The sequence below is a fragment of the Lonchura striata genome, chromosome 2 (assembly GCF_046129695.1).
Source record: "Lonchura striata isolate bLonStr1 chromosome 2, bLonStr1.mat, whole genome shotgun sequence".
NCBI classification, from domain to species: domain Eukaryota; kingdom Metazoa; phylum Chordata; class Aves; order Passeriformes; family Estrildidae; genus Lonchura; species Lonchura striata.
The window spans coordinates 12,365,779-12,390,851 of record NC_134604.1 but is presented as its reverse complement, the minus strand read 5'-3'; the positions used below and the strand labels follow the sequence as shown (position 1 = coordinate 12,390,851).

At 36.4% G+C, this 25,073-nt stretch overlaps 1 long non-coding RNA gene across 1 annotated transcript in view; it reads left to right on the top strand.

Moving 5' to 3' along the window:
• Positions 1–22,659, top strand: part of LOC110476594 (uncharacterized) — a 35,994-nt gene extending 13,335 nt beyond the window's left edge. The window contains exon 3 of the long non-coding RNA XR_002466449.1: positions 22,626–22,659. This is a non-coding gene — a long non-coding RNA (uncharacterized LOC110476594). The remainder of the gene's footprint in view (positions 1–22,625) is intronic.
• Positions 22,660–25,073: the final 2,414 nt, after the last annotated feature.

The following is a 25,073-nucleotide window of genomic DNA, read 5'->3' as shown; positions in this document are numbered from 1 at the left end:
TGGAAAAGTACTTATAGCAAAGTTGAGATAGAGGTTTTAGGAACGGTATTTGGCTTTGACAAGTCAAAATAAAGCAGAAAGATTTCCTCAGTTTCAATTTATATTTCATTAGCACACCCATAACAGCAATAAAAATGATAACAAGGTATGATTCTGATGATTTAGCATTCATGCAGAAGTCATTAAGAAAATATTTTGTTGATATAAAAGATTTTCTGGGGCTTTACAGTGAAAGAAATGTGTTACCCTTGATAGTGAGGAAGGTTGGCTGAAACTATAGTGTAAGTAAATTCTACTCCATTGTGTCTGTGGGTAAAAATAGATTGGAATATACAGGATTGTTGCATATAAAGAGGTTATTGTTACTAATATACATTCAAAAGATGAGGGATGACCTAAAATCCTAGTTTCAGGGATGATCCAAGTCCCTGATGTTTCTGAAATGGAGGATTACTGATGGCAGTGGTTTCTGCTCACAGGGGGAGCTCAGGTGGCCGCCTGTGCTCGGAGCCTCCCTTTTCCATCTCCTCGGACAGTAGCGATGCCTTGCTCAAGGAAATCCTTGTTGCAGGTGTTCAGCCTGTGAGCCCAAGCAATTCATTGCCTCATGCCAGGCCACGCTGCTGCAACTGCAACTTCGAAATTTAATTAGAGCTAATCCACAGAGTTTCAACCTGCCTGGCTTTGAGCATTTTTGGAAAAGCAACCAAATGTGTCGAACCCAGGAGAAAATACCTTTCTTTCACTGTATGCAAGAGAGAGTATTTTCCCTGTGAATTATTATAGTGGGAGATGGTTTTTAAGATCATTAGAATAATATTAAATTGATGAGATGTCGACAAATAGTTTTTTTCTCTATGTATTTAAGGTGAAATAATGGAAGATATCTAAGATTAATTTCATTCTAATGTAGCCTTTGTTTTACTTGAAGTGTGTAGAGGATGTTTTTTAGCTGTGTTACCTAAATGAGTGGTTAAGAATGTGCTGAATGTTGTAATCTCACTTTAAATCCAACTGACACTCTGATAACTTAGAAAGCTTTTGTTGTCTCAGGATGGTAAGAAGTGAGAAAATAAAAATGGCATTTTTTAGGGGAATTTAGCCGAAGTGGCAATATACTGGGATGGAGTGAGTTGTCCATGTGTATCTCCTATCTTGCTTACTCTCTTCCCGAGCTGTCAGCTGGTTAAAGCACAAAATGAGAATATAGTTCCCTGATACCACAATGACAGTTTAAGTAGTACCTTTCCCTGACCGTATCTTCTATCGCCAAGCCCCTGAAAATTACTTGCGAGGGTGTGAAGTGCATCAAATCAGATCAGGGAACCGATTTAGATTAAAAATAAAGCCTCCTTCTCCTCACCTTTATTCTTTTATCCCATTTCATTCCCTGGCCCGGGCTGACAGCTGTGCCGGCGGCTGAGTTAGCGCAGCACAGAGCGGAGGAGGGAGGCAGCAGTGACAAGGGGCAGGAGGTGGCTGCTGCTGGCCAGAATGAGTATTGAACACCTCTTCTTATTGAACTGCAGCCTGTTTGCTGGCAGTCTGAATGTCTAAGGTCAGGGTTGCCAGCAGAGGAGGGAGGAAAGTTTCTGGACACTTTAATATCTGTGCCGGTGCAATTAGTAAGGAATTGGGACTGGTCATACCAAGTACCTTGGGAAAGTGTCTGAAACCTGTTGTATGAAACTATTTTAAACTAACCCTCTTAGGAAATTTAAAACTTGTAGGGAGTAGATGCAGAAAGTAGCACTGAATTAGGACTGAATTTTCCAATCTTGTGTTTCCCGATTAATTGGGAGGTATAAAGTACCTTCTCTTGTTGCAAGAGCCCCTCAAGCACACACAAAGTAGATGTCCAGGGAGTTAAAAGTTCCTCTGCTTTTCAAGTGACTCTTTTCCTGCAGCAGGGAGCTGCACGGATGCTGTGCTCCAGGGCGGTTTGGATGGATGGAGACGAGAGATCTCTGAAGGCTGCTCTTGGAATATTTGGTTTATTACAGAGGGTGAAAGGTCCTGCTTGGAGCTGCCAGACGCAGCACGTGGCAAGGACTGAGGGGATGGGGAAGGGGAGAGACAAGGGGTAGAGGGAGACAAGAGGATGCTCCAGGAGAGGGTGGAAATTCCAAGAGGGCGTCTGGCTCCTCAGGGACCCAGTATCAAGGGGCTTCAAGGTGGGCTGGAACAAGACTTGGGCCAATGGGGTCACAGACACTTGATGTTTCAGGGGAGGGTTACAGGTGTGGGATTAACCATACATTTTGGGGATGGAACAGTCCATTTGACTTTTGGGCTTATCTGTAGGTAAGGGCATTGTCCATCCAGTAGTGGGGATTGTTTTCATCCTGGCTGTACTATTGTAAATCTTTTACCAGGCAATCAATTTATTCATCCTCCCCAACAGGGACCTGCCCTCTTTGATTTGATCAAGTTGGCCAAATCGTTTGCAATTTTGCATCATTACGAATATGTTTTGACAATACCTTGTGTTGTTGTATAATTTACTTCTAATAAATATATGTGGGCCTCTCAACTTAGGAATCATCCATAATCTTATTATTGGCAACTTCAGAAGTACTAAAAGTTATCCAATAGCTCAGGTAGGATATTTTAAGAGCAATTCAGATAGTGTGCTATGAATTATTTCATTATTATAACTTCTTATAAGTGTCTGTTAGAAATTAGTACGAATACGGATTTTTTTTTCCCTGGTAGTTCACCACTGTTGCAATATGTGGTCCAAATTACTTGTAAAAAATCATTTATCTGTAAGTTGGGATACTTACAAGTGTCCATGTGTTTATAAATGCACATATATGCAATCTATATATATATATATATTCATGCACACACATATATTTAATTATTATACTATTATCTGTGAGTGTAAAAGGCCTTTGGAATGCACAATTCAGATTAATTTTTAAACTGCATAAGTCTGAAAATTTTGAAAGAAACTGTACTGTATTTTTAGCTTGTATCTGTTGCACAGTATTCAATTAAACTCTTTACTTGCCTACTCATTGATCCCATGTATTTATGCAGAGCTGTGCTCACTTTATATTCGATTTCCTCAGGGAGAATACAAATATTTTTAATTTTGTTTTGTGAGCCATATGTTCAAGAGCCGCTACTCGTTTGCTGTTTCAACTTTCTTTGCCTTTTTCTGCCTTTACAACATTCCAGACATTCATTAGTACAGTCTAAATAGAGCACTGTAAACATGCCACTAAAAAAAGTTTCTTGTGCAATGTAATTTTATTATGAACTCAACATTTATTTAGTTTTATCCTAATATCCCCTCAGTTGCTCAGATCTTCTCTGAAAAGCCATCTCTCTTTCTGTTTATTTTGTCAGTCAGCTTTTATAAATTTATTGCTCCTCATTCCTTTTATCTTAGCTCCAGCATTGTGGGTTTTCTACAGGACTACTTTAGGGTGGTTTTTATTTGTATTTTTAATGTGTTTCTGACCACCAGACCATAATAAATGTGTCTTCATTGTATGATGGCTATGTTTTTTCTTTATGCAATATTAAATTTGTCTACTACCCATTTTCATGACTCATCCCTTTACTTCTGTTTGGTCTTGACAAAGAGGTAGAGCCTCCAGGGATCAGAGGAAGAGCAAGAAGGCCCCAGGAGCAAATGGGCAGGAGAGGGCAGGAGCTGAAATGCTGCAGTCAGACTGGATGTCAGATTATGCCTGCTGGCAGTGGGGGAAGGTTGGAAGGAAAACAGCAAAGAGGCAAAAGTGGCCTCGTTTCATAAAAGCAACAAATGTGTAACTAAACCTGTGCAAGAAGAAAGGAGAAGAGACAGAATCTGGCTTTGTCTTGAGTGTAGTTGTCCTGAGAGCTATGTGTGTTAAAGTTTAGTTTGGGAAATAACCAAAATTACTTAATTACATCATTAAATTTTGCCATCTGCAAATTTTAATTGATGGTTGATTATAAGAGTGAGATGTCCTCTGAACATTTTGAGTAGTAAATTGAAAACTTGAAGAACAGTTGCTATTCCAGTGACATGGATCCTTTGCAGGATCAATTTATAACATATTTGGATGCCATCTAAAAACTGTATTCCCTTCTTTGCTACTTAATTATGTTTCTGAAGCCAATGGATTTCCCCTATCAGATTTTGAGGATTCTACTCTGAAACACTTGTGTAGATCACATTTCCTTTCTGTTGGTAAGTGCTTTCTTGGCCTATAAACTTGACATACAGGATAAATGGTCCTCATTTCTTATGAACATTAAAGATCTAGTTTCCATCTTTCAGGAATTTTTTATCAGGTTCTAGCTCTGACAGCATATTTTTATTCCAAATAATGCTCTACTCTGCCTTATCACTAGGTCATGGCATCTTGCTCACTGTAATCTCCCTCTCTTCCCCCACTCCCTATTACTTGGTATTTTAAATCTTCTAAGTGTTTCATGTATGTTATCCTCAAGATTCTACTCAAACTTCCATGATATGCTACTTATCTGTAAAGGTCGAAACTGATTTGATATATCTTGGCAAGCATTTTTTGCAGCATGAGGTAGGGGAAAGGGATATCAAAATTCTCTGTCTTTGCATTACAGAGTCCCCATGGAGCAGCTGCATCAAATTGTTCACATTATTTATGACTGAAGCAAAAGGAACTTTCTGATTGTCCTCATTTTTGTGGTTTCTCCCCTACTCAATGTCACGTCAGCTTCCCTCTGGAAGAAACATTTTGGGATCATTAGTCAGATGGAAGATCACATACCTTTGTGTAATTATTTGAGATGGTTAGATAGCATCTAACCATCTAGGTAATTCAGTACACTTTGAGCTAATTTAAATATAAAGTACACTAAAAATCACTACCCACTTCTGCACCAAAAAATAAAATCACCACCTACATTTTAGCTGCTGCTATTGTGAACTCCTGGGATCACTTTGTGTTAAATTTAACTTTGAAATTGCTAACTTCTTTATACTCTTTCTACTGCAGAGTCTTTTCTCATTTGATTATGACTTTTTTTCTTTCTAAAATAAGGTTTTATCGAGGCGGGGGTTTGTCTCTTTTTGCAAGTAACAGATGATAGCACAAGAGAAAATGGCCTCAAGGTGTACCAGGGGAGGTTTAGACTGGCTGTAAGGTAAAATTTTTTTTCACCAAAAGGGTTTTTAAGCATTGGAACAGGCTGTGCAGGGAAGTGGTTGAGTCACCATCCCTGGAGGTATTTAAAAGGGGTGTAGGTGTGGTACTTACAGACAGGTTTTAGTGATGAACTTGACAGTGATGGGTTTTACTGGACAACCTGAAAAGTCTTTTCCAACCTAAATGATTCCATGATTCTCTAAATGATTTTCTCTGCAGTGTAAGAGAGTGACAGACTTTGTAGCTGCTGGTCAGTGGGTGGTAAATTCCATGTCTGAATAATATTGAGATAGCTGAGGAACATGTCCCTTTGTCTAGAAAAAATACTTAATTCCTAAGCTTTGTCTGAAGAAAAAAATAAAGCAGTCCATGAAGAATTTAATGTCTGTTCCTCTCAATGTTAAAGGAGGAAAAAAAACAAAAACAGGGCAGTGTGCAACCCCTATAATCAAGCCTTTTTTAAGAATGCAGGCATACAACCAAATAAGCAAATTATTAAGTATCCATAATAAAGAATTGCAGCTGATGTGATTTTTTTCTTCCCCTTGAGTTGTTCCTCTGTTTCCTGTATGGTTTGGTTCTTTACTTTTTGTTGGTGTCAGGTCAGTGTCTTAATGTTTTTTCTTCCTAGGTTCATAGTTATTTTGAGCATCTTTCTACTTTTAGGAATTGGAAAATAATGATTTTGTTAAACTGCCTTTTAAGAGGATCCATTATTACTGTCCCAAGTTGTGCTCTATTACCAAGTTTTCTAAGCACTTACTGGCTCTGTACTAACACTTTGGAGGCTTAGTAAACACAGAAATAATAATTGTATTAAAGCTGAAATTACAGCTGGGGCCATGAACAGGAAATCCATGCCTAAGTGCATTTTCATCCTTGTTTAAAGAAAATGAGTTTTGGGGAATTGATTCTTAACATACTATTGTAGCATGAAAGTAAGTTATTTGGTGAAATATTTTCAGGTAATTGTTATGCCCACTTAAAACATACTGAAGACATGAGATCAGTTCTCTCTTAAACAACTAGGGCTGTGGGATAAAATCCATTTTTTGTTGAAGAAATCTGGAAGCTGAGTAGGAACATTTTAAAAAAAGACAAAAGTGAGAGTGAGACTAAGAGTGGTGTAGAAAACTATTTGTTTTAAATCACATAGTCAAATAACTACATAATTGAAGTGAAAAATGGAAAATTCATTAAAATAATTAGTGGCATTCATTTAAATTTTTAGAGGTGATATTAAAAGATAATAAATTCAGACCAAATGTGGAGAATATCAGAGACTGATCAGTGTTGTTGCCACTCAAATGAACAAGCACTCTGTGCTGGCCTAATGCACCACAGCCCTTGTACCTGCTCCATTTGGCTATTTTCATGCATCCTTATTGATTTTGGTTTTTTAATGGTCATATATTCACCTCTTACATATCCAGACTGCATGGCTGTAGGATTGGTTATGCATAGGATAAAGTTTTAGAACCCGATTTTACTTTTTCAAAGGTACAGAGTAATTTCAAAGCAACAGGCTGTATAGACTCCCAGCCCCTCAGCAATCAAAATCTTAGTGATCCTCCACTCCTCTGTGAACTAAACTGTGTTTAAAAATAGAATTAGAGTGCTGATGTCAATAGAAAACAATGCATGATGCATAAACACAAAGTGTTAAATATAAGAATGTGCACTTGCTAAATTTTAATGTATGTTTCTCTATATAGCTTTATTTTTTGTTATTCTTTTAAAGTTTTATTTGGCTTTCATAGTTCAAATAACAGCTACTGTTAACTACATTTGCAAAATCAAATTTTAAAGAGAGAAATCTCCTTTGTAAACAGTGAAAAAGGGACTGCTGAATTTTTCCATTTTATACCTAAAAACAGGTATTCAAGAAGATATTGTATGTATAATTTGTGCCCAAACAGTTTTATTGTTTTAAAATCTTATCTTTATTTATAGATGATTATATATCACTTTAGACACCTTCTCAGCTACTGTGTTCCTGAAATTTCAGGGTTGTATTTAATTTGCTGAGTTTGTAGCATGTATGATGTAATGACTTGAAATGTCTCTTGTGTGCAAAGGTAATGCCAGATAATTGACTTTATGCTCTTGAACCTAATTTTCTTGAAGGAAAATTATTTATATTAATTCAATAAAGACTAATGGGCCTGTTAAAATTAGTTGCTTTCAAAACAGTGCATTTATTGCCATAAATATCCCTGCTTTCTCCAGAAGCAGAGGAAAGCTCAAGGTTTTAGTTTTCTCCACAGAAAGAGACTTGGCTGGAAAATTGTTCACACTACACACACAACACCCTAGACATGTTTTGTAGAACTATATAAAACCATTCTCATTATTTCAATTTATGGTTTAACTGGGTGCCAAAGCCTTTGAGCTTTGGCTCAGTGTGAGCACAATGCAGGTTATGAAAGGACAGTATAAATGAAAAATACCTGACCATTACACAAAGGATACTGACACTATTGTGCTCTATCCAGTTGTTTACTGTGCAATAGTATGGAAAGTCTATTATACTAGTTTTATAGTTACAGATGCTGTTTTGGGACATTCATCACATGGTCTTGAACAAACATGGGGAAATAACCAGTTTCCTGTTATATACTGTATTCTCAAGACAACAGCCCTTTTCCCATCTAGGGGAATGCATTTTCAAGGAATATTGATTTTTCTTTCATTCTTCTCTGCTCTCCTCTCTCCTTAAGAAGCCAGTTTTAGAATTATCTTTGGTCCTTAAACTTGTTTGTTTCTTGTCTCTACATGGATTTGTTTAGCTTTTTTTTTTTTTTTTTTTTTTTTTAAACAGCCTTGTATTGATTGAAGTTATATGCTGGACTGTGATCACCAAAATACAATACTTTGGGGGGTCAGCCCCCTGCAGAACATGTGTCACCTTTGGCTTCTGCCATCATACAGTTGGAGGGATCTGTAAAAAGTGGTGATTTGTTCCAAATGTTACTTAAAAGCTGTTAATCGGGCAAAAGACTTGTCAATTAAAAGTTCTCTCCATGCTTTGATTTGTTGTCACAGATGTACCTCAGATCCCAGTAAAAACAAATTCAATTGGCTGCCATAATGAAATTACCAATTAACAATTGTGACTTTAAGACAAGGAGTAAGAAACCTGGGTTTTTAAAGCCTCTTTTCTGTGCTTTGGTGAAAACTCACATGGATGGGTTCCCCATGCACAAAAAAGCAACAAGCTTAAAAATTCAAGAGAAGCTAGCAACATGCCCTTACCTGCCTTCTGTGCAAAGAGACCTTTGACCAAAGTATTGAAGCTCAGTCCCCTTGAAAATGTTTTGATATAACTGTGGCCTTTTCCAGGTAAATGTAGAAGTCTTTTGAACAGCATTTCTGTAAATGTGATTTGTGAGAAGAGCAAACAGAGTTTTGAGCAACCTGTTTGACAGATAGTGATTCATTTGAGGTCTGCTATTTATGTATTTGAAACATCTTCCTTTATCCCACCCTTTTTCATATCTTTCTCACTTTAAATTTGGAAGAAATCATGCTCACATATATCAATGGGAAAAAAAATCTTTCTTTTTCTACAATGCGTATTCACATAAATTTAACTTTTCTATGAGAACAATCTGCGTAGATGAAGGCAAGTGTATGTCAAAATAGAACGGAGAAAATGTTTCCTCTATGTCTTTGTTTCATGTTTGTTGTTCCTTTCATGGTTGTTATAAATCCTATCTTTATGATTTGAAGTTTTCCTTTCCAAAGGGGCTTATGAAATAAATACATAGTATCTTAATAGAGTTAATTAACATGTTCATGATGGACTTAATTTTAAAAATGTATCTTATCTGAGGTTTTATTTAGCTGTAGACCTGGCATTTCTTATTTTTAGATGCTAGTTTCAATAGCATGTGTTTTGAGAGAATGCTCTGACCCCTACAGCAAAAGCATAGCAAAAAGAAATGTTGTAGGAACTTCAAATGGTTATTCATAGGACAACCTATAATTTACGACTTATGTTTGATCGTAACCTTTTTAATTAGAAACATATTGCATCTGTTTAACATTGCTACTGTTTTGTTGCAAAAGATTTTCTGTATCAATTAATCTAGTAATATCCCTGAGCAATCTGAAATTGTTGAAGAAGATGGAAATTGGCTGATGAATGTATTGGTCACTTCAAAGGCATGTTCAAATCTATCTTCTTGCTGTCCTAATGAATATGGAAGTCTGCCCAGTGTGTGATTGGATTTTAATGACTTCAAGGTCAGGGACTTTGTAAGGTGTGAATCTGCTTGCAAGGTCACTAGTGGCAAACAGTGCACGGATCTGAAAATAAACAAGGAGCTGTCAGGGATATTAACTTTTTGTAGAAAAACCCTTGGGATGAAAAGGTTAATAGGTGATTGCATTGTAACTTGTTTTGAAACTCAAAACGAGCTGTAAAGCTACGTGCATTATCCTACATTATACCTTGCATAAGAAACAGTGGTAATTTAAAATGTGGACAGTGTTTGATTGTAATAGTACCCTAGATTATCAAAAGCCTGCATTTGTCACTATATAAACTGGTCCACATAATCAACATATGCTCTAAATGCAGACCTTTTGGAGAAAAAAGTGAAATTACCTAGTCTAAACTACCCATGGATGTATACATATGTTTTTTCCAATAGATAACTGAGACTAGAAATTGCTCATAGAAATTCAGGTTGCATGTGCAGCAGTTATACCCTGTATTAATTTGCTATTCTGTAGGGATTGTTCAAGATGGAGGAAAAAAATAGGGAACAAGCCTGACGATACCAGGAAAGTTTATAAATGACTTCTCATAAAATACTTGACTTCTGATAGAACAGCACAGAAATTACTCCTGCATGAGGAAAATAATAAAAAAAACCTGCAGAGGGGGAGAAATTTGGAGGGATGGTGACATTTTTTTTGTAGGATAAAAAAATGAATTTACTAAGAACAAAGAGCTGCTGGGCAACTTACCATGCTGGTTTGGGGCAGGGAGTAGTTTGTGGTGTGGATACCACAGCTGCAGTTTCTCTCAAGCTGTTTGAGAGGGAGGTTTCATCTGATAGACCTGTTCAGATCACAGCTTAACATAATGTAGAATGGAGTTCTACGTAAACTATTTCCTGTCACTGGAAAATCTACAGTCTTAGTGACCAAAGAGACAGGAAAAAAAAAAATACCACAAGTACCCCACAGCTATGGGGCAAAAATCACTTTTACTTAATCCCAAAAGTTCTGTAATTTTCCTTTTTTTTTCTTTTTCACAAAAAGTATATGTATATATATGTGCATATAGATTTTTGTACGTTTTCTACTCCACATCTGTGGATTTTATGTCTATGTGGAAGCTGCTAACAGTGTTTTGGCCTGTGTGATTCATGTTTTCATGATTAAACTAATCAGTATATCAGGAGTAAATAGCCCAAATTTAGCTGCAAATTCAGTTGCCACAGAAGTTTTGCATTTAGAATGAGGACTTGAAGTTTTTTGCTGTAAATGAAAAAAATATTATATCCTTCTCAGAATAATGCTTAGTCTTTGCATTCTTTATGGTGTAACATAGCCAGCAGTCATATAAAAAAAAAAAAAATGCAGAATTTTGCCAAGATGGAAATTTCCTTAGTTTTGAATTCATCCTACATGCATTCACCATAGTCTTTTATGGTTGTGCCACTGTTTCATTGATTCACTCTCCTGAATACGTAAGCTCAGGTTTCTATTTCCATCTGGTTTTGGAGTATGAGGGATGAGAAGAAAGATGTTTTGTTTTCACTTGCTCACATATTGATTATCAATAAACTCTTTTTCTTTCTACATCCTGCCTGGCTACAAGAAGGAGAGGGCATCAGCTGTGTTTTCTCCAAGTGTTGCTTTGGGCTGATAATGGTTTGAAAATAAAAATTAAATTTTCTATCTTTAAGATAAATTGAAAATGTCAGCATTGACATTACAGGATTTTAGAAAAGGATAAACTTGAAAGTAATAGCCTTCTGCAATCTTATAGTAAAACCAGTGAAACCTGTTCATAAGATGAATATTAGCTTTGGGAATGCTTTTGTTTCATGACTATTTCTAATGATTAGAGTAACTCTGTTTATTCTTAGTAACTCTTTTTATTCTTATTCTTTGTATAATCTGTAATGAAATGTAGGAATATGGACCGAATCTACATTTTTGCAGCCACTGGATGCAGAGCTGCTGAATGCATGGCTATTTAAAGCATTCCTTTAGGGCAAAACCTTAATCTATTAATCTCTATTATTGTGATTCTATAATATCAATTTTTAACTCATATGTCACACATACTTATATCATTGTATATATGAATTTATTAGCATCCTGTTCTTTCTATGTTGTATCTGGTTTTAATTTTTGAGGTTCAAATCTGCAGGCAAATTTGTCAGCCTCTTCCATATTGGCAGTTTCTGCTTTTGACCTCTGCATTGCCTCTTACATAGACACATTAAGTTTGGTTGCAAGGCCTCTTCTGTTCTTCTATTCTTGCACTCTCACTAAATTTTCTCATATTCTAGATATAGGTCACTCTAGCTTTAATTTTAACTGATTTTAACAACTAATCTGTCAAAACTGTTTCTTTTCACTGATTGTCTATGTATTTGGTGATAAAGTGATATTTCTGAAATTCCAGCTGTTTAGTCATCTTTGATAAAGCAAAATCTTGAGATTGGATAAAAAAATCTGTTATACTTTTGGATAATTTTCTGTTTCAGCTTGTCTGATATTGAATTATGCAGTCATTCTTATTTAAATTCTGTGTTTTAGAGACACACATCAGAGCTCCATGAGTGGTTTAATTGAAGTGCTGAGTTATATTTTGGAATTCTATACCACCAAATCTGCGGCATGTAAAATGAAAATCCTAGAAACAAATGACTTTTCTGATTAAAAATATCTGCTAATTTTCTGCAAATTGCACTAATTGCTCATTCAACAGTAGTAATGCACACAGCTTGGTATAAGAGGAAGATCTCATCTTCAGTGGATTTCTGTTCTCTGTACAAACTCCAGTCACACACAGCAGAGCTGGAAACAGTGCCAATGAATAAAAGAAATCACTGGCCTCTTTTATCCTATTTTTAGTGCCCTCCCCGTTGCTAGTAGAGCCTTTGCTGTGAAAACATGCTGTTGTATTTTTCTGAAAATATGATGAGTAATTATTTTTTAAAGCATAGCCAAAAAGGAGAATAATCTAAGGCCATCCAATCCAGAGCCTGTTGGAGTGGGTAATTAGCAAGCCACCATGAGACAGTTCTGCTTGCATGAGTATTAAACATTTATGCCACTGACAAGTGATTGAGCTCTCTCCATCACAGCATGAGAATAAGAGGCCACCAGGTCCCTCCATCAAGACAAGGCCCAAAATGTTACTCTATCCCTGAGGAAACAAAGCAGGAAGGAAAAATGAAGAGAGCTTGGTTTTAGAAAGGACTCCTGCTTCTTTTCTAATTTTCCCTTGATAGCTGAGCCTACTTAAAAGCACTGATTGGTGAAGATGTGACAAAGACACTGTTGGGGAAAGAAGGGAGATTATTTGGGGAAATTAAATCAGAATGCAGATGCAAGGAAGATTGACACATTAAACACTGTGGAAAGCAGAATGTGCTGCTGCTAAACTGTGACAGGAGAGGCTGTAAAACCTAAAATCAGCTGTGAGGAGAATAGAGGAATGTGATCAGACCTGACTTAGTTCGTGACTGAAACATTCAGAGCTTTCCCAAACACCCTTTAATCTCTCTGCAGTTGTCAAGCTCTCCTCACCTCTCACTCCTGAGGTGGCCTTACCTGGTGTTATACTGTATGGTCTCAGCTGATTCCTGGTTTGTTGCAGAAAATGGAACTTTATTTTTCATTATGTCTGTAATGAGAGAGTTGTATGTAGCAGTCACTGCCTTTATGGTTGTATGAAAATCAAAGGAATCAAAGGGCTGCTTTGTATATACAAGTGGCAAAACAGCAATATTAGGAAAATATTGAAGAGAGCTATGTAAAAAGTCTCTTCATGTTGAATGTTCAGCTGTTGTATGCTTGACCTGCTCATTTAAGTTTGTAAACTCTGGAGAAAAAATACTGTGTTACCTATTTGTTTGGATCCCTGTTTTGTAAACCTTCAAACTATTTTTTTTTTTTTTTTTGGTGTTTGAGTACATTCGGAACACAAACTCAAAATATAAATCAAAGGACATCCAATCTTGTAAAGAGAATACCTTGGGTGAAAAGACAAATCTTCTCTGATGGTGCTTCTGAGGGATAGACAACCTTTGCCTGCACCATTGGTCATTTGGTGGCTGAATTAGCACTGCCATATGGGAGGTCTGGGCTTCACTTGCAGCCAATGCAACAATCATCTACTTGGCTTCTGAAATTCCCAGTGGCAGGTGGATGTTGCTGGAGATTTTTATGGAACATTGCTTTTCTACTTTATAAGTAGAAAAGGCTTTTATTTTCCTTTACATCCCCACAATCCCCACAAGGTTTTCACTAGAAATGAATCACAGTCTCATGGGGGATGAGTGTGTTCTGACTTTCTTCTGAAAGGTTCAGCAGCCAAGGATTGTATGATTTGTCTTTGATAAGGGAAAAAAAAAAGAGAACAAAACATTTCAAAGATTTTAGGAGATACAAGAGTGAGCTTTCTCTCTGAACTGACTGTCCCATCAATTTCATAATGAAGAAAACAGGGCTCGCCATTTCACTGGGCAAATTTATGCTTTTAGAGATGTGTTCAACTTTTCTTCCATTCCCCACTGAACAAAGAAGTTTCAGATTCTGAATAATGAGGGACATTAATATATATTTTTAAATTTACCAGTTTCTCCTAATGATTAGTGCCACTGATGCTTCCAAAGCTCAGACAATGTACAAAGATTTATGAAAACAACTCTCTCTATCAAACATGCTTCACTATTTAAATAAATGCTCAGCAGCTTAATGTCAAGGGTCAAAAACATGGAAATTCTGGTCTGGGTCCATCCACTTAATTTAGGATGTTTATTTGTGAGTTTTGATATTTTGATTCCTTTTCTTGCTGATGGAAAGAATTTTCAGACACGAATTATGCCAATCTCAGCTCTAACTTTGGGTGAGTTACCTGACCTCTAGATGCCTGTTTTCTTTCTCTGTAGTCTTCTCTAGCTCAGATGTACTTAAGTGGAAAGAAACTCATCCTGCATCATAATTGGATTAGGAATGCTGATAGCTTAGAATTTTCTTCAAACATGAGAGCATCTCCAATATGTAAAATACATATCTTGTCATCAAGCTAACACCCCAAATTAGATTTCTTAAATGTTATATTTATATATGACTCAGTTTCCCATCTGTGAAATATTCACAGAGAGCTTCCTCACTTCAAAGTCATGCTGTAGATTTTTAGAAAATAGTAAGAGAAGCCTTTAAAGGTGATAAAATATTCTATATAGAGATATAAAGTGCTGTTGAAACCAGGCTTCAATAAAATGGGGTTTATAAGGAAGTAGGCCACACCGTACTTAACAGAGAAATTAAAAAAAAAAAAATATAAGAAAAAGAAAAGAGAAGAAATTAAAGAAGCAGAAGAACATAAACTGAATAAAAATACCATTCACTGAATATCACTCATGTCTCTGCATAAATATAAAGAAGTTCTGTAGATATCAGAATATGATATCACATTGCCAAACTGGTCACAAGGTTAGAAATCAGATTACATGAGCAATTTGTGTGTAGAGATTTAGTCATGTTGTAGTCCTTGAATTTGTTGCTTTCATGCTATTTTTAGAGGAGCATTTCGTTTGTGGTTTGATCAAATAATTGGCAAATACTTCAGAACACAATTTCAAAATTTAATTACTCATTAGATTTATGCATAAGTATGTCTCTTAATGTTTTTTTTTTTTAATGAGCATTTGAACAATCTTTTTTTTGAATTTGGAAGAATACTGGTGCTCATACATATCTTCATTTTCTTGGGCAAACAAGTGCATTTATCAGCCAAAAAAGAATGCTTGTTGTTTGCTATTCAATTAATTAATATTTGCTAAACATTTGACTCGTTTTTTCTTATTAACAATATTATGTTGCCCTAGCATACAAAAATAGCTGCTGTGGTAACACTCTTACAAACTTTAAATGATAAATTACTTCAAATAAACTTTTATAAACTTTAAATGATAAATTACTTTGGCTCGCACTCTGTCTAGGTATTGCAATTCCTAATCCCCTTAAAGCTGATTTAGAGTAGTTTTGTCATCCCTCTTTTGCAGATTGGGGTCTGAGAGGTTCACAGACAAAGCAGAGGAAGGAGGTGAGAAAAGAGCAGAGCCAGCCACTGAAATTTTACAGCCACCTGAAAGGAGGTTGTAGCCAGGTGAGGGAGAGCCAATTCTCCTTGGCAGCCAGCGACAGGACAAGAGGACATAGCCTCAAATTGTGCAAGTGATGGTTCAGGTTTGATATCAGGAGGAATTGCTTCACTGAAATGGCTGTTAAATGTTGGAATGGGATGGAGGTGTTTAAGGAAAGACTGGGCATGGCACGTGGTCTGGTCAACAAGGTGGTGATTGCTCAAAGGTTGGACTTGATAATCTTAGAGGTTTTTTCCAACCTAATTGATTCTCTGTGTGAGTGCGTGTAAGGTATGTAACACAATGATCTACAAACTCGGTGCAAAGGCAGCTTTAAGCAGCCTCAAGCCAGGTAAACTGAGGTAGCTGAGGTTAAGATGGAGCAGTTCCCATAGTTTGTTGTGCCAGCAGCACTGTGGATCTGGCAGAGAACAGCTGGGTGATTTCCTCAATTGGGTTTTTACTGACTGGTGCACACATGCACTCACATGCACTACTGCTCTGGATTGAGTTTGTGTTGATCTAAAACTCTGCTTTGTGGAAACAAATGTTTTCATTAATGTTGTAATAAAAAGAAACAACACAAATTTTTCCTGACTTGCAGATAAGGGAATCATATGTGGTAAACAGCTGGAGTAGAATGAACCAAGTATTACTCACACTTAAACAGGTTATTTGTAATATTCTGCCCAGGGTAGAATTGATTCCAGTTGGAAAGTAGGAGTCATTATTATTATCTTTTTCTTCATAAGAATACAGGGTATAAGCCAAGGATGTCTTGGGCTGTCAGTCCGAGATCTATCATGTCATATTTTAATCATGTAAGAATGATTTTTTTTTCCTTTGTTTTTACAGTTTTCTAATAGAAACAAGTTTTAAAGTGTTCCTTCCCTGATAGTGTGAAACCTTTATTAAATATCCAGCCTGGATTTATTCTCGGCCAGTTCACATGCATTTGTTTTAATGTCAGAGTTGCTAATAGCATGGCCAGGGTGAAATAGCTCATTTTCTTCTTTCATATTTCAGGATAGCAGCTGCATGTCTTCTGGCTTTTTATTTTGTTTAGGTAAATACTTCAAGCCTTTTTGTGGTCCTTTTGTAAAATAAGTTTTTCACTATTCAGTTTATGCAAGACTAGCAAAAAAAGCACTGACTACATAACTTGAGGCAAAACTAGTATGCCAATATTGTACATTCCTGCTTGCAGAAATTTCTGTAGCTATTACATCAGGTTGCAGACTGCCATGAGGTGAATGCATTTGGGGTTAGAGGGAATATGGCTACTTAAGTCTCTGAAACACATCATCTTCATCCCTGAATCTGGAGAAGATTGCTCTGAGCAGCTTCTATAGAGCAGAGCTGATAGTCATCTCACTGAGTCAATACAAGTTCACCAGTTTAGAGAAGCTGAAGAGCAATCTGATACATTTATTTTTCTAAGTTTATCTGTGTTTACCCTCACACTTCTTGCGTACCATATGAATGTCCCAAGTGACAGAAATCGTTGTAACAGAAAATGGAAAAAAAGCTATGGGCAAAATATATGTTGAACTCTTTCTAACAGATTTAGGTATACTGTATTGTTGAATACAGCCACAGTATATTTTAAACCCAAAATATGGCATCTTCACTGAGAAAAAACCTAAGAAAATTCTTCTGTCACTCTCCATATTTTATTTTCAGGAAATAAATACAATAGCCTTCTAATATGCAAGATTGTTATGTAATATGACTATAACTTCACATTGTACCTGTATTAGTTGTAGGTGGGCTTCCAGGGTAAAGTGATTTTAGGTGATTTTTTATTTTCCCCATTAGGATTTCCTAAATTACAGTCATCCAATTCTTTCTAATTGATATCTAATTTGAAGATTTTTTTTCTGTAATACACAGCAGCTCCAGGACTCCTGAAGGTTACAACATTATAAAATATTTTCTGAAACCAAGTTTCCAAAGTTTTTTGTCTAATCTTGTTTTTTTTTTTTTTTTCTCTCTGTGTGTGTGTGTTTGGTATCATGATTATGAAAACACAAAGAATAATTTCTGAGCACTTAATTTTTTCTCATCTCTACTGGGACTTTTGTTTGTCCAAGGAACTTCTGCACAGGACAAGGTTACATAAGAGAGCAATCCAAATTGTGTGTCTTTCATCTTACACACAAGTTTATAAACTCAAATTTGGAGACTATGTTTTAAATCAAAGCTTTTTAAGTTTCTTTACCTTTCTTGAGAAGTTTAATGTTTGAGATTGTAATGCATAATATTTGAATTATTCATTTTAATTAAAATTGATCATGAGAACTAATTAAAAGACATGCAACTGGTTACTGGAAGCATAGTTGGACTGCTTCTCAAAAATACCATTTGGTGTTCAACATTAGGCTCATGTTGATTTTAGAAATTATATTCTATAAATAATAAGGGGCTATAATTAATTCTGCATAAGGGTTTGGAAATCTAGTCTTTCATAAAAAGATATTGAACAGTGCTTTCTGGTTTTGGAAAATCATGGGTTCTTTTTTCACATAAAGCTTTATGCAGCACTCAAAAATGTCAACTGAAAATAGGTTTAAAATGGCCTCTTATTAATTTCTTTTTCTCTATATTCTACAGTGGGATTCAGCAGCCTTCCCATTACTCTTGCTGGAATTTTGTGGGAAGATACATAGAATCATAACAAATAAATCATCTTGTAGAAAAATAAATATTGAGAGTAATCCACTGGATCACCAAATCCAGGCAATCAATACTTGCTATTGTGGCCAATCTGATTACAAAAATTAGGTTTTATCTCAGCAATAAGTAGATTGTTGACTTCACTGTTATTGCTCAGGAAATTCTCGCCATTCTTATAATTAGGAACTCTCATATTTCCAGTCTGAATATATTAATTGTCAGTCCATGCTCATTTTCTTTGAAAAGCTCTTTACTTGACCTCAGATTGTGACTTGATGACTAATTTTGAGAGCTATGATGGGAATCCATTATCACCTACTCAGAGAGATGTTCTTAATGCATTGCCTAATTTCCACTACATGAAATACAGTTTCACCATTTCTGTTCTGTGTCTGACTGAGGTTGTTGAAAGGAATAGAACCAAAAGAAATATTTAAAAAGAGTTTTTTTGCCACTTTAGCCTAAGACTTGTGCAGTGATTTCAACAGAATGGAGAAATGCCAGGGACTGTAAAAGTCGAATTTAATAGCTGAAGGTGAACTTATATGTACTTATTTCTATTTGTGGTGAAAATATTACACTGAAAGGAAACAGATTGTGCAGAGAGAAAGAAATGAGGTATTCTCTAGAAAACTTTCCACCCTCTGTTCTAATTTCTTTGAAAATTTTCGTTTAAATATATTATTCAGAGAAAATTTTGAGCTTTGACTATGTAATTTTTCTTTTTTTCTGAAGTGTCATGTGTTTCCTGGAACTCTTACATACCTGTTTTTCCTTTGAAATAAATTCTACTGGTGTCAGACAAAAGCCACATTATTCTACATCCTGAGAATCAATTTCTCAAAAAAAAGCCTTTCAAAACACAGAAAGGTTTTAGGGCTGAGTTGGACATATTTGTGTTACTCACCTAGGCTGAAAATGCTTGAAGAACAGTGACAGGGAAGAGTCCTGTGGGCTGGTACTTGGGAAGTACTAGTGGGATTTTGGGGTTTTTACATAAAATTGAATTTAAAAAATTTTGACATTGATTGTGATGTTCATGTTCATCACTTTTTTGAAGAACAGATCTGTTCCCAGTAGAACAGCTTACACAGACTTCAGAAATTTTATGTCACCTATGGGGCTCATATATTTTTTTGTCCCTCTCTATTGAATGAACTAGATTGGAAACATTTCCAAAGCAGTGAAGAGGTCTGACCCACATTTTCATGATCAAAATATTCTTTCTCTGACAGCATGGCAAAGTGCTGCCCTCCAAAGGATGAGCAACATTCTGAAGACTTGTCTCAGGACACTTTCTGCTGGGATCCAGGGGGAGCTGGATTAGCAGGGTCAAATGCCAAGGATATTTGTAGAGGGAAGAAAACATCAGTTAATATCAGCTGTGTGCTTTCTGACCAGGAAAAGGAAGGGCAGAAGGGAAAAAATAGGTTTTTAGATTTAGGCAGTTCTGAGTAAAAGCTCTAAGAGATGAATTAAAGGTGTACCATCTTTTTATTGAAAGAGGAAAGATCCATAAACAACTGTGGTGGTACCAAATATTGTGTTGAACTGTGAAGATAAAAAAGCCCCAAACAGGACTCCAAAACAATTTTGGAATTGTTGAGTAAAGTCACAAGATCCACAGATTGCAAGATGGATACACTGTTCTGACTCTGAAGAAGCTGGACGTGGAGGATGTTTTGCTCCTATGCTTCTGCTATATGGTAAAAAGAATAGTGGATAGGTTTACCTTCAGCAGTGGCAAATGGATTTGAATCAGAAACATTCTCTCTGAAAGGACAGTAACAAAGTAAGAAGCCCAGAAGACTTTATATTAAAAAAGAAGGGTAAATTTTGATGTACCCTAAAGTCTCTAAATTGTCTTTGTGATTTAAATTTCTTACACACAGAGATTCCATTAGTAACAGTTATATTGCCACAGATTAAAAGTATGTGTGAACAATTGGAATCTCTCAAGGCATCAGTTACTCTTCAATAACAAATGTTTTCATTGACGTGGAGACAGTTATAGCAGATTTTCATTTCTAATGTTTCTACAGTAATTATCCATGTTCTGCTGATGGTTATTTATTATTGAATTAAAACGTATTTGGGGGATAAAAGCCCATTAGGATAAAGCATTGTGTCAAACCCAAAAAGTTGCAATGAATTTTGAGTATGGAAATTCCTACTCCTGGCTCCTGTATATTTATGGCCAGGTAGCAAACTTTAGAGAAAAAGAATATTGTATCTATCTAACTACCTGCTTCTATAAAGTTAGAAAAAAATTGTATTGTGTATCTAGGAAGCCTAACCAGGGCAAAGCCCTTTGGTGGACTAGTATGCTATGACATTAGGTATCACACCCTTCTTAGGGAGGAGTTTTCTTTCCAGCTTTGATTCAATATTAGGGGGGAAGAACTGATTAAAAAGAAAAGGTTCTACTAGTTAAAAATAGCAATAAATTTTTCAGGAATCAATTGATAAATATGCCTAATAAATTAACTCATCTTTATAAAAAAACCCTTCAAATATATTTTATTCAAAGGTATATTGCTTGTTTTGAATCTTAAATTCATTAATCTCTGTGAATTTTTACACTTGTCTGATGCGGTTTGAAACACTTGTTCTGATGTATCAGCTGAGGGTAATAATCTATTTGAATTTATGGGGAATAGTGAGATGTGGCAATCTTCATGTATAACTTGAGAAACAAGTAAATTCCTGTGCTCTGGGATATGTGAGTGAAAACATTCTTTTTCTTTAATAAATTATTGTTGTTTTAATTATAGGTGACTTAGCTAAATTCACTTATGTGATGCACCTCATGATTTCTGATTTTTTTCTTATCTTTCCAGTATAACAAATCCATTCTTATTATTTGTCTTTGGAAGGTGCAAAAATTTCTCAGAGGCAAAATCCTTTTACCTACCAATTCCTTCTCCTGGCTGTATTTCAAATCAGTGATTTTTACATCACCCTACACTATATCTTTTCCAGAAAGAATTACATATGGGAAGACTGACTTCAGGAGAGTTGCCCCTTTTTTTTTTTTTTTTTTTTTTTTTTTGGTGGTTTGGTGTTTGGTGGTTTTTTTTGTTTTTGTTTTTGTTTTTTTGTTTTTTTTTTTACTGTGGTAATCCCTGGATGAAGGTTCCTGGATAAGTTATGACAGCTCAATCACATCTCTAAATTGTGCTAAACTGTGGTGAAGGCGAGGGGGACACTCTGCAGCCAAGAGTTATTGGAGAGCAGCATGCCCTGATTAGGCCCAGTTTGTCCCTTGGCAAAGCTTGTGTGTTGGTGTTATGTATGTGTATGTCCTTTCTGTCAGCTGGTGCTAGGCTTTCCATGCCAGAAATATTTCTGTTAGGTATCCAGGTCTTCCTGCTGTTGAAGTGGCACAGAGGGAGTAGATTCTGACAGGGCAATTTTCTGGACAGCTATTAGAAATTTTTTGGAGGCTCTATCCAGGAGGACACTGCAGGCTGGATGCTGCTTTATTCCAAAGCAAGTATTTTTCTGTACTGCAATAGATTGTTTTGTTTTGTTTTATTTTTAATTCATTACCTGTTTGTAAATACTATGATACATCTAGAACAGTGGTCAAATTCATATTACCTTAGCAGAGTTGCCTAATTCAGGAGTTGGGTTTTATCTGTTGCATAAGGTTGGTGGGGATGGAGGCAAGGAAAGGCTGTGCTCCTCAGTAGCATGAGTGCTTAGGGTCTTCTGGAAGTTTTATGCAAAAAAATCCCCAATTAGTGAGAGGAGCGTGTTTTCTGGCAGAGCAGTTGACTTTTGCTGCCCTTTTATAACAAATTGTAGTTGTGAACTTGTGACCTTTATTCAAATTTTAAAGCCTGTGTCAAGGTCTCAGAAGCTGTTAAGTTGCTCACAATCATGCTAATCATAAGTAACTCACACTGAATTGAGTAGGTGCTTTGTGGAGTCTTTAAAATAGATATTGTATTGCATTGCTGTCCTCAGCCATGAGCAACTGAGCTCAATGAGCTCCCCTGATCGTTTGTACCTCTCTACTGTCACTTCTGCAGTGGCTGGAGAGAGAAACAGCTGTATTCAACCACTCATGTAATAAATTGCCTCTGAAATTTTCTCCACTGACTGTGCAGCAGGAGTGGGGTTCAAATTTGTGTGTTAGAGCCTAAAACCAGGTGGACTTGTGCATTCAAGTTTCATTTTCTTTCCTGAACATTGGACATTCAGCTAAATTAAGGTAATGAAATCTTGAATTCTTGGTTTGAAACATCTGAAGTTGAATGTCAGTCTTGCACACCTAATGTTAACCTTTTACATCTATCTTTCTGTTTCTGAGTCCACAATGGTGGTCTGCATTATGTACCTCTTATGTATGCTGCTAAAATTGATGCTGAGAAGAATCATGTACCCCATGTCTCTGAAGTGACATAACCATATCCTTTGATAACCCCATTCTCTTCCTTTGGATAAAATGCTTTTTCTGTGGTTTCAGATTTCATTGAAAATCCTGAGGGATTCAAACTAGCTGCTGCATGGTACTTGTTTGTAATGGAGCATCCTGAAGTTGGTGTCACAAGTAAGTAATACCCAGTGACCAATCTCTCAAGTAAACCTGTTGTTTTTCAATTTTTAATTCAGAAAGCTAGATTGTCATGTTCCTCTTACCAAATTATAGAAATAGGTGTTTGAAAAAGAGCCGACATTCAAAGGAAGGCATCTGTTCAATTTCCTTTGTACTTCCCCACACTGGATAATGTTGAAAACTAATGTTATTTTCCTCCCTTGTTTCTCTGTAATCCAAAGGGAAACAATGTTTAAATTAAGAACTTCAGTATTCCCATCCTGACGCAAAAAGTTCTACAAAGCTGGTATTTTGCTGACTAGATGTTTTCAAGGAATCACCAGGCTTACCCATGCATAACTGCTGCTTAGGAAATGAGGTTTCCTAGTATGTAACTACTAGTGAAAATAATGATTGTCTTTCAGGTTGGTTGGTTTGGGGTTTTTCTTTTATTTCAGTGACAATTCTGTACAGGTGGCCAGGCAATTGTGAATAACTGTATATTTGCATGTGCTGATATTCCTCTAGAATCACAGAGCAATAGAATATTTTGGGCCAGAAAGGATCTTCAGAGATCATCTATTTTAACCTCCTCCCACAGGCAGGGGCAACTAAACTGGGTTGCTCAAAGCCTCACCCAACCTCCTTTGATGGAGCATCTTCATCTTTGTGTAACCCATTCCAGTGTCATGCCACCCTTATCACAAAATAATTCATTTTTATGCCTTACGTACATCTGCCCTCTTTGGGTTTAAAATTGTTGCTCTTTGTTCTGTCACTACAGACAGTGGTAAAAAATCAGCTTCTGTATTTCTAAGAAATTCCTTTGTATACTGAAAAGCTGCACTAAAATATCCCTAGAGACTTCTTAAGGTTGAACAACCCAACTCTAAACCTGTTTTCATAGGAAAGGTGTTCCAGTTTGATACCTTTACTTTTGATATTTAAGCAAGGCAAATGTTCTGGACCATCACCCGCCTTGTAATGAGCTACCAAATACCACCTACCCAACTGCCTTCCACCATGACTTCATTGCTCCCGTGCCCAGCCATTAAACCTCTTTTGATTGAATCCCCAGCAATATAGGTCATCCAGAAGATCACATTTCTACAGGGACTGTGAAGCACAAGATGCTACTGAGTGCTTTTTGTCTGCATTTCATCTTTTATCCTAAAAGTGGATTGAAATAATTTTTCCTCCACCAGTCCTCTACTTCATCTGTCGAAGGGCTCTGCAATCCCAGGCTTTGGACTGATTGAATAGTGTTACAGATTTGTGCAAGATGTGATAGGGAAGGCTGGTGTTTAACGGGAAAAATTCAGCTTCCTTTTTTGTCTTATTTTTTTCCCCTACAAAGTTCTCTCCTAACAAATATATTAGGAGAAAACTCCACAGCCATATCAGTGTTGCCCCACTTAGTTTACAACGTACTGTGAGATTTTTACCTCCCTTGTAAATTACTTTGAAGAAAAACAGAGATTAATCTCTATTTATTTATTTATTTTAATGTAAAGCTGTGCCATTTGTACCTGAAGTTTACCTGACATCATGCCTTCTGCCTGTGACCAGTACTGGATGCTTAGGAATGAACGTTATGTTATACGCAAATTTAGGAAACAACAGAGGAACAGTGATCACACTTGGGGAGGCAGGTTTTTCTCTGACTGTTTTAACTCTATCTTATTTCCATTTAGTCCTTGAAGGGCTAAAGTCCATTTATGTTTACTGTCATTAAGAGGCCATTAAGCACTTCTACCATTTTAAGATTTATATCTGTTAAATTATTTATGTGTTTTATTTTTCTGTATCCTTTTTGAGGTGGGCTGACTAAACTAACATTTAACACTCAAAAGAGTGAATGCACACTGTGTTTATAAAACACTGAAGTTGCATCCGCTGTGTTTGCATGTTCCCAGTATTCCTAAAATCCTGCCTGGCCACAGATGAGTGTCAAGTTGGTGGTGTTAGAAAAGTACATATAGTGACTCCTGGGGCACCTCTCCAAATGTTTTCTAGAGACTTTCTACAGGTCTGTCTCTGCTATTCCTAACTGTATATTTTGTTTATTTGGTTGTTACTGTGATTTAACCAACTGAGCTTTAAGTAACAGATTTGTGGGTTATTGAAGGGTGAAGAAGAACTCTGAGGAAATGCATCTGTGTGCTTGTCCACATGTCCACATGCTTTTCCTCTGACTTTTCCTCTTACATTCTCCCATGTTTACCTCTGGGGCATCCATTGTTGGGTACTGGGAGTAGGGTGAGGTTCCAGGTGGATGGGTTCAAGGTCCAGCACTTCAGATTTCTGTGCTTAAAATGTCACACAAGCAGTATCACATAGGGAAATCTACTTGTTGCTGCAAATAATCCTTTCATGAAT